Genomic DNA, 11,285 nt, shown 5'->3' with positions numbered 1-11,285 from the left:
TTTGTCTTCAACAAAACAGAGGGATGCAGTTATGGCATGCAAAGAGCCCGAATGCAAGCTATTTATTGAGGCAGCGAGAGCCTATAGCTTTTAGGATATGCAGGACCAACTTTCTAGATACTTCTACTGTATGCAATTAAAATGGCAACATGGGGAAATAGTGAGACAGAAACAACCCGTTTCCGAGACCTCTGTCAAATGTTACAGTTGGTAGCACAAGGAGCAGACAAAGACATCATTACTAAAGAAATGAGTGCTTAATAGTAAAATAAACGAATCAGAAAACAAAAACACTGTATCACTCACCGGAAACCCTTTGGCCATTCTTAACTTGAATGGTAGAAACAAGCAATAACAACAGGCGGCTTAAAAGTTCAACAGTGTCTGAACCTGCAGCATTGAGAGAGAGAGAGAGAGAGAGAGAGAGAGTCAGAGACAAACAAAATCAATAGAACTCCCAGAAATATTACTTACTGCAATAAGATCAATCATTAATATTTCATTTAACAAATCGATGCATTCTACATCAAATACAAATTAAAGAGATAACAATACAGTCAATAAACTGAGCACCTTTGGATTCACTTAACAGTAGAGAATCCAGAAAAATCCAAATTATCAACTACTAGAGGAGGATCATGCATCTCACCACAAAATCTAATACAATTTGTGGACTCCTAAAATGCATGGTTGCAATTATTTGACAAATAAACAAACGAAAAGGTAAACACGAACATACATATAATTTAGAATTACTACCAATTTTCTCTTAAACCAACCAATCGTTCTTTCATAACCTATAGTTTGTATTTGCACAAGCCAAAATCACAAACATATTCAACTACTCTTTGATAAGTATCGGATGAACCTTAAATGATAGTATACAATTTTCACGTATGAGCCTTATGAATACTCTTTTTAACATGATGTAATTATAGGTAAAAGCACAGTCAACAAGCTTTCCACTGAATAAGCTTACCTTGGCTGAATTTTCACCAATACCAAGTATATATCAAGTCATCCATCAATAAATGCAACATTTGCTCGGCTTTAGAATATATGGAACCTTGATGAGGTCCCTCGCATGACAAAATATAGTAAAGCACTGACTCCAAATTTTCTGACAGGTATTGATTTCTTCACAACTTCAAACATGACCTTTTTGACACCTGCAGCAATTCAATGATGAGGAAAATTTATCAATTCCTGTGAAAGAAAATTAATTCAACATAACACACATATGGCCAACAATTTATTGTTATCTAAACTAAAACTATATCTTCAGCTACAAGTGATTGGATTAAAATATTTTAATAAAGACATAAAGAAGGTCAGTCTTCCATCAGATGTAGTGCATATCAAATTAGAAACTACACATTATTATCCATCATTGACAGAATACATGGGGAAAAAACAAACAAGCATCTAGATGATAATTGTTGCCACGTTAAGCATGAGATGAAGAGTCAGTTAAAAAACAAAAGAAAACTGCATCATTTTGAATCCATGAAACAAAAAGTCCTAAACACATTCAAAATAAGGCATGCTTCAAGGGGAATCGTATAGAGATAATCTATGTTTCCCCCTAGTCAACAAATTCAGACGGCGAAAACTGAAAATATAAAATATGGCAAGGTATACCTTCTTTAAGCTGCTCAAAAGGTGCATTTCTCAGCAAGAATGGCATCCCCTCTGCCATAAATTCTTGGATGTAATCTTTTGGATAATATCTCAATTTTACATTAACCCTATGTTGAGGCCCAAAAAATCATAGGATAGGCCCATGCATATTTTAAAGCCCAATCGCTATCATGCTATAAAAAAAATGGCCTAGCTGATGCACACATGCCATGCCAAGCAAGACTACAATTTGGCATGTGGGGAGGCAGTGATGTGAGTTTACCACTTTCACATGCAAACTTGTAAGAATTACAAGATTTCATAGGCCCAAGCCCACTTAGCCCACTGCAAAGCATTATCTAACGCAAAGCCTGAGCCACTGCAATACGACATAGCCCGAGCCACTGCAATACGATATAGCCCAAGCACAAGCACACGATAACGTGCAATGCCAAGCAACTCCCTATTGTGTCAAATCTCGCAACAAGCCTAAGTGGGCCCAAGCCACTTAATTATACGCGCATGGGGCTTGCTGATTGGTTTGTGGTGTGGATGGTTACAAGTTACACAAGGCCATTGATGGCTCAAAAATGGAGGCTTTGGGCTGGGCACCAAAGCCAAGCCCATTTTCTTGAGTCATTAAATAGGTAAGCAGAGAGAGAGAAAAAGCCCAACACCATCACGTTCTGGGCGACCGGTCTCCAGTAATGGCGACCGGTCGCTTTTGCGCAGAATCGAAATTCCAAAACAGCACTAGAGCGACCGGTCGCTTGCACCTAGCGACCGGTCGCCGGTCGCTTTCCTGCGGCAAAACAAAGACCCAGCAGCAAAACAGAGATCCAGCAGCAAAAACAGAGGTCCAGCGGACCCAGCAGCAAAACAAAGCCCAGCGGCAAAGCAGAGACCCAGCAGCAAAACAGAGGTCCAGCAGCAAAACAAACATACGGCAGCAAAACCAACTACCCGGCACCTAGAATAACTCATTGGCACCTACATAGAACGAAGAGGTCATGTCATCTCAGCTGGGAGGCAAAACGACCAAAAGGAAACGACCACCTCGAAGCCGGAGAGCAGGTCGGACCACCTCGAAGCCGGAGAGCAAGCCGGACCACCTTGATACCGGAGTGCATGCATGTGGGGAAGCAAACTCGCAAGGTGTATAAAATGGCAAGGAAGCAAAGGAAAACACAACCCGAACACGACGAAAAGAACACCCAGAAACCCAGAAATCTATACCAAACTTAACCTCCTCCTGTGATCATATCCTTGGAAAGCCTCAGATATCACCCGATCACCCATTTTCTCCAGCAAGATCTTTGATACCAACCCAAGCAGCAATCTGTCAATCTCTCTCTCTCTGCTAAACTTGTGGAAACTTAGCTCCCGCATCACAAGCCTTTCAAGCCAAGCATAACTTTCCAATTCTTTTATCACAGTCATCACTCTCTTGGTGGGAAGAAACAGAGCATTCCCTGGAAATTTACATTTTCTCGGAGTGTTTTGGGCCTGGTTCTGAACTCAGGCAAAGGGGCATCACAACTAGCTCTTTACGACGGCCCAAGCCCGCCTTCAGTTGTCGTGACCAAAAAAGACCCCCACACCCTATATACATATATATATCACACAAATATTCTCATCACCACTCTGAAAATTAAAAAGGGGCTTATTTGTATAAAATAAAAGCCTCCAGTTTGCTTTGACACACTGAAAATCAATACCAGGAACATGCACAAGCTTTTGTACAAGATATTTTTGCAAGTACGTCATAATAGATGACCACGATGTAAAGATCTGCATAAAAAACACCGCAAACCGTGAGTTCATGTAAAATTACGTGTAAACCCCAATAAGAGTAAAGAGGAAATAAACAAAAATAAAATTGGACCTGCTCAATGGTCTCTGGCTCCCTATCAGCACCACTTTCTAGGAGAGACACTAGAGAGTCAGCAATCCTTGGCAAGAAGTTGGCAGAAACCCAAATAAGTGACAATAAATACGTTCAACTAGAACAAAAGGTCATGATGCAATTCTTCAAGAGACTGAAAGAGTCGTCTCGAATAACCAACAGACATCCTGACCAATTAAGGAAGTAAAAACCAATATTTTCAAAGGCATGCATAGGCGCGCGTTGGAGCGCGCATCGGAGCGAGGCGGCAGCAAATCGCCTTAGGCGTCTACTTGTTTAGCCGTCTGCACGCTTAGCGTGCGCATCGACGGCAAGGCGTAGGGAGGCATTGTGAAGCGCCGCTTGTGGGTCGGCGAAGCGCATCTGCGCGAGGAAGAAGACAACTGCGTGTATCTTTTTGGGAAATTAGCGGCTTTACCCCTGACTCACCTAATTTATTCACTAATATCCTTATTTTGAAACCCAATCACAAATGCCCCTTATAAAAACTCCCTATTGACAGCCTATTACCCATCTTTCACTTTTGTTTAGTCATTCTGAGCTCTCTGAAATCCTCTTTCACAATTTCTTGATCTCACTCACTCAACCCTCATCTCCTCTCTTCTCTCTCTCGCTCGCACCCCTATCGGTGACAATCACTGTCACCTCCTCAGAAACCCTAACCCACATCGGCGACAACGACCTTTCCACCTCCATCTCTCACTCTCTGTCACCTCTTTCGACCTCTATACCTAGAGATGGCGTCTCAGGTAGCCAATTTTCTCCTACACATTTGGGTTTTCTTCTCCTTATTTCAATTTCATATATGGGTTTGAATTTTTGGTGCTTGATGTGAGTTCAAGTCCCTCCAAGTCAAATTTGGGTGAGATTGTACATAAATTTGTTGAAACATAATTGTGAGTTGAATTTAAAATTTTACTCTCTCTGTTTACAATTAATATTTTCAGTTTGTGTAGAGAATGTTATTTCAGTGGGATTATACAAGAACTTTTTGAACCAAAATGTTGGGATTGTGCAACAAATATTTCTCAGTTTGTCTTAAGGAATATTATGCTTGAAGCTTGTCCAGTCTACAATGATTTTGAAGATTTTATTTTGCTTATTGAATTTGATTACTGAGTTAGGTTTTTATTCTTACAAAAAACAATTGAAGAAACACAGTTATTTGGTTCAATGATCTGAATTTGTTTTGTTCTGTTTTGGGATGTGATTTTTGAATGAACTACATAAATTGATTATGTCTTGTGGTGGAGGATATCTCCAAAAGTGATTGTGGAGTTTGTAAGTTTTATGAGAATGCCAATATTTTAGCATAAGTTTGATACTGTAAAGTTGGCATATGTTGGATCTTGTTTTTCTCTATTTTTCGTACTTCAATCTTAGATCTGTTTTTGGTGCAGTCTACAGTCCTCAAGGTTGGTATCATGCCAAGGTTGTGTTGGTGCTGTGAAAAGGGTTCTTGGAAAACTTAAGGTTTGTTGATAGCTCTTGCATTTATCTAGTTCCATTATCTTGCTTTACTTCTTCTCTGAGACGGCCATGCTTCTTTAACTGTTTGAACAATGCCAAATGCACTATTGATGATTTCCTGATTTGTATTTTTATTCGCCTGCCAAGACACATATTCACTTCACCCATGTTTATAACTTTTATATTGCAATTGAGTAATACGAAATCGTGTGCATGAATGTGAACTTTAATTTTACAATGGTACTATCTTGTGAAAGTTTGCTATATGAAGAATTGGGTCATTTAGAAAAGCCAACAATCTGTATGAAGATAGGATTCTTGAAGGTAGTCCTTCACTGGAGAAACTACAGATAGATTTCTCAAACGTATATATAACTCAACAAACTTCAAGCTCAGCTCTTAAATGATGTATATCATAATTTTTTTTTCTTTCTTCTATTAAAAAATGTATATCATACTGTAGTTTTACATTTATCCACTCTATTTGTTGTAGTGCCTGTAAATGTATGTGTATGAGACTTGTAGTGCCTGTAAATATGTCTGAACTTGTTTTGGTATTGGTTTTTGAATCTGTTTTGGTATTGGTTTCTGTTATGAATTTTGGAATTGGTTTCTATTTTGAAATTGGTTTTAGTTGTGATTGAATGTTATGTTTTTGTTTCCATTGTGATTGAATGATTTGCTTCTAATATGCATTTTTGATCCGTTTTATACAGATGGAAGATTGTCTTGATTCAAGTGGCAGCGTCCTCTTGGGGAGGAAATTGCTATAACTTTCAGCTTAAATTCGGTACCAAGAGAAGATGTCGTCGAATTTTGCTGATAGATATAAAATGTGTTAAAATTCCCGACCAAGAGGAGATGTAAATTTTTTGTTTTTTTGCCACTTTCTTATGTATATCTTAAGATGTAATGAGATAACATAGTTAGTTCATCAATTTATGAAAGTCAAGTTAGAAGGAAATTTGTCAATCTCTAGTTTCCATGGTTTTATCTTTCCCCTTGCAAAGAAGAAAAATACAAATGTAACCAAATCAGTGATTTCATTGGCAAATGCCATGACACATATGTATTGCATATGTATTGCACATGTATAGCCCTTTATTGCTTGTGTATTGCCTCAGTATATCCTTTTTTTTAAAGTCTATTGGAATAAATTTATAGGGGAGTATGAAGTTTGTGTATTGTCATTATATAGTCTTCTATTGCTTGTGTATTGCCATTGTATAACATTTTATTGCTTGTGTATTGCTACTGTATTGCCCCCTCATATCTTTTTTTTTTTCAAGTCAGTGTTGGAATAAATTTATAGGGGGAGTATGGAGTTTGTGTATTGCCATTGTATAGCCCTTTGTTGCCTATGTATTGCTACTGTATTGCCCTCGTATATCCTTTTTTTTCTTTTCAAGTCTGTATTGAGGGTGTGTATTGCTACTATATTGCCCTCATATATCCTTTTTTTTTTCAAGTCTGTATTGAGGGTATAAAGGTGGGGATGGGGGAAAAAAGCTTCACAGGAATGGGGATGGGAAGGGCATACCCACCCCCGATTCGACCCATTGTCATCCACAAAGGCAAGAAGAATGAGTTATATATACACATAAGGTATATAATGTGCTCTCTTCAATGTATAATTGAATAAAAGTATTTTTCCATTGCATACACTTGTGAATATATAAAAACAAAAGATTCAAGATTGAAATTTCTCAAGTAAATTGAACTCAATTTCATTCCATGAGGACTAAATAATTACATGGTCTGTCAGATACACAAGTAGTCCCTCAATTATATGTTTTTTTTTCCTTATAACTACAATACACTTCTTGCAACTAAATGGAATGTTTTCCCAATCCAAATTGATGAAGGTTCTCAATGACAACAATCTTCTAGAAGCCAAAAATCTAGGTCTAACTGTCATGAAAAAAAAAGGTCAATTATCTCAAGACTTAAGAGTTAGGATTTTGAATCACTAGAGACCAATCTTGTAGGACAAATTTCCTTCTAACTTGACTTTCATAAATTGATGAACAAACAATGTTATCTCATTACATCTTAAGATATACATAAGAAAGTGGCAAAAAACAACAAATTTACATCTCCCCTTGGTCTGAAATTTTAACACATTAGCAAAATTCGACGACATCTCCTCTTAGAACCGAATTTAAGCTGAAAGTTAGCAATTTCCTCCCTAAGAGAACGCTGCCATATGTATAAAATGGATAAAAAATGCATATTAGAAGCAAATCATTCAATCAAAATGAAAGCAAAAACATAACATTCAATCACAACTGAAACCAATTTCAAAACAGAAACCAATTCCAAAATTCATAACAAAAACCAATACCAAAACAGATTCAAAAACCAATACCAAAACAAGTTCAGACATATTTACAAGCACTACAAGTATCATAAACATACATTTACATGCACTACAACAAATAGAGTGGATAAATGTAAAACTGCAGTATGACATACATTTTTTAATAGAAGAAAGAAATAAAAAAATTATGATATACATCATTTAAGAGCTGAGCTTGAAGTTTGCTGAGTTATATGTACCTATGAGAAATCTATCTGTGGTTTCTCCAGTGAAGGACTACCTTCAAGAATACTATCTTCATACAGATTGTTGACTTTTCTAAATGACCCAATTCTTCATATAGCAAACTTTCACAAGATAGTACCATTGCAAAATTAAAGTTCACATTCATGCACACGATTTCGTACTACTAAATTGCAATATAAAAGTTATTATAAACATGGGTGAAGTGAATATGTGTCTTGGCAGGCGAATAAAAATACAAATTAGGAAATCATCAATAGTGCACTTTGCATTGTTCAAACAGTTAAAGAAGCACAGTCTCAGAGAAGAAGAAGAGCAAGACAATGGAACTGGATAAATGCAAGAGCTGTCAACAAACCTTCAAGTTTTACAAGAACCCTTTTCACGGCACCAACACAACCTTGGCATGATACCAACCTTGAGGACTATAAACTGCACCAAAAACAGATCCAAGATTGAATTACAAAAAATAGAGAAAACCAAGATCCAACATATGCCAACTTTACAGTATCAAACTTATGTTAAAATATTGGCATTCTTATAAAACTTACAAACTCCACAGTCACTTTTGGAGATATCCTCCACCTCAAGACATAATCAATCTATTTAGTTCATTCAAAAATCACATCCCAAAATGGAACAAACAAATTCATATCATTGAACCAAGAGACCATTGAACCAAATAACTGTGTTTCTTCAATTGTTTTTTTTTCAAAATAAAAACCTAACTCAGTAATCAAATTCAATAAGCAAAAGAAAATCTTCAAAGTCATTGTAGATTGGACAAGCTTCAAGCATAATATTCCTTAAGACAAATTGAGAAATATTTGTTGCACAATCCCAAAATTTTGGTTCAAAAAGTTCTTGTATAATCCCACTGAAATAACATTCTCTACACAAGCTGAAAATATTAATTGTAAACAGAGAGAGTAAAATTTTAAATTCAACTCACAATTATGTTTCAACAAATTTCTGTACAATCTCACCCAAATTTGACTTGGAGGGACTTGAACTCACATCAAGCACCAAAAATCCAAACCCTTATATGAAATTGAAATAAGGAGAAGAAAACCCAAATGTGTAGGAGAAAATTGGCTACCTGAGACGCCATCTCTAGGTATAGAGGTCGAAAGAGGTGACAGAGAGTGAGAGATGGAGGTGGAAAGGTCGTTGTTGCCGATGTGGGTTAGGGTTTCTGAGGAGGTGACAGTGATTGTCACCGATGTGGGTGCGAGCGAGAGAGAGAAGAGAGGAGATGAGGGTTGAGTGAGTGAGATCAAGAAATTGTGAAAGAGGATTTCAGGGAGCTCAGAATGACTAAACAAAAGTGAAAGATGGGTAATAGGCTGTCAATAGGGAGTTTTTATAAGGGGCATTTGTGATTGGGTTTCAAAATAAGGATATTAGTGAATAAATTAGGTGAGCCAGGGGTAAAGCCGCCAATTTCCCTTCTTTCAACTTGAGATGATGCAATGTGCTAGCCTAAGTGACATAAATGTTATAACTAAGATGAGAGTGATCATTGGTCATGCACAGTGATTTCTAACCATAGATGGACGCATGAACCAACAACCCATATACGAACAATCCTAGCAATTTTCATCTTATAAATTGTTCCAAGAAAGTCCTTTGACCTGATCACAAGCACATCAATTTCGCTTATTGGTCATATCTCTATATGGTGTGACCGTGTGAATCTAATCTCCCATTGTGTTTGCTTGTTTTGTGTAGGGAGTGAGTGACACAAACAGCAATTTCTTGACAAACAAAAGTTACATCAAGATTCAAGGCATGCCTGCTTGCAAAAGTTAGGCCATCTCACAGCTGTAGCTGCATAAATTAATCGAAGATGACCCATAAGCAAGCATAACCCTCTTTCTGTGTATGGGTTTCTCCTCATTCCAACTTCACCAATAACATGAAAATATCCTACTTATATATACAATTTTGCTCCATCTGTGGCCAGCAGCAGTCTCTGTTTAACCCAAAACTAATACATCATTCAATATATTTGATAATGCAAGTCTGCCACACTAAGAGTAACCCAAAACAAATGAAGTTATCAGAGCATTCAGGGAAATGGGTGAATCCATATTTACTGCATGACCTGTGTCCTTGATTATCTCCACCTTTGATTTTGGCCCCAACTGCTTGTAGATTGAAAAAAAAACATTAACAATAGGTTCAGATTGGTTTCAAATCCTGATTAAATTTGATCATGAAGATGAAATAAATTAGTTTAAAGTCACCTTTGCAGCTGATAGGCCAAGTACACAGGGAAGACATCATCCTTGTCTCCCCAAATTATCAGTGTTTCCTTCACACAAAAATAACATCCATTTACAAGACTGAAGAGAAAGATTAATTAGGCTAAGTTTTTAAATTATGGCTAAGTTAACTACTTGAGTTAGAATGGGAAGGTCTATATCTGCTTTTTTCCTCAGCAAGTGCTCTGCCAGCTCTAATTTCTCCTTCCTGTGTTGTTTATAGGTCACCTGCATATGCAGCATGCAAACCTTTATAAAATTTAGGAATTGATATATCTTACAAATTCAATGCTATTAGAATTAGGAATTAGTGCAACGGATAAGTGATCACCGACCAGGCACATCAATCATTACGTTATTGACAATTTGACAATATAACATACAATTATGCCATGACGGATGCCAATACCACTGAAGAATAAATAACTATAATCTACCATGTAAGGTGGTGTTCTAAAAATGAAGGAATTAGACTCACATTGATCAACCCATGAAGGAAAATATCAGGGACCCACTTAGAAGGGCCAGGTTTGTGCATTGTCAGATTCACCAAGAGCCTCAGATCATGAGCACTTTCAGGTACAAGGAGATTCAATGCATTGCTTCCAACCTTATTGATCTGCTCTCTTTTCTGCTCATCTGTCATCCCAACCCCACAACTGACAACCACAACCTTCTCCACCAACTCTGGATGCATCTCAGCCATCCAATATGCCACATACCCTCCATAACTTATAGAGTAAACAGCAAATCTCTCCACCCCTAATGTCTTCAACGCTTCTGCCACACATTTTGATTGGAAAACCTCTGTCCTTTTCTGGCCTGTTGGTGTAGGATTTGCCAAAGAACAATAGATCAGGTATGTATAGATTGAAACTTTGAGAAAGTGAACCCACTTGATGGATGAATTGCCACTTTGAATTGCCACCATACCCATGAAGCATTACAAGAGAAGGCTTATTGGACCTCCTAGAATTTGCAACCCAAAAGTTCATTGTAGTTTGGTCATCTAATTCAACTGTGCAGGGACAAAGACCACATAATCTCAAGTATAGAGATAAAAGTGCATCTGCAAGTGTGATTAGGAGTGTGATTGGATTCAAATAAGGTAAGATGGAAATCAAGAATTGAGAAATGGCTATGATGGTTGCAAGGTAGAAGGAGAGGACATTATACAATTTTGGGTAAGCCATGACCATAGATTAGAACTGAGAATATGAGTGCTCTTTGTGTGATTGCTTTTATTTTTTGGCTACTTAAATTGGCATATTGTGCTATGCTTCACGCATTCACCATACAAGACTTAAAAAGAGAGTGAAAGACATCTCCCATTTGTGAGGTAGAGGACAATTGTATAACCCACTTGCATGTTCTTTTGGATGATGAAAACAATCTTCCCAACCCTAAGGCCCTGTTTGGTGGGCTGGACTGGACTGGTTAAGATTATAGTCCATTTTAA

The 11,285-nt window shown here is 37.4% G+C and overlaps 1 pseudogene across 1 annotated transcript; it reads right to left on the bottom strand.

Moving 5' to 3' along the window:
• Window positions 1-9,158: 9,158 nt before the first annotated feature.
• LOC110768891 (uncharacterized) lies at window positions 9,159-11,025 on the bottom strand (annotated as a pseudogene). Its single transcript, XR_015834757.1, has 4 exons — window positions 10,305-11,025; window positions 9,962-10,054; window positions 9,809-9,876; window positions 9,159-9,706 (listed from the first exon to the last, which is right to left on the bottom strand). The product of XR_015834757.1 is annotated as an uncharacterized LOC110768891 (transcript).
• Between the last annotated feature and the right edge of the window lie 260 nt (window positions 11,026-11,285).

This window comes from Prunus avium, chromosome 3 (assembly GCF_965620075.1).
Source record: "Prunus avium chromosome 3, drPruAviu1.hap1.1, whole genome shotgun sequence".
Taxonomy (NCBI): Eukaryota; Viridiplantae; Streptophyta; class Magnoliopsida; order Rosales; family Rosaceae; genus Prunus; species Prunus avium.
Note: the sequence above shows the minus strand (reverse complement) of the source record. Positions and strands in the feature narration are given on the sequence as shown.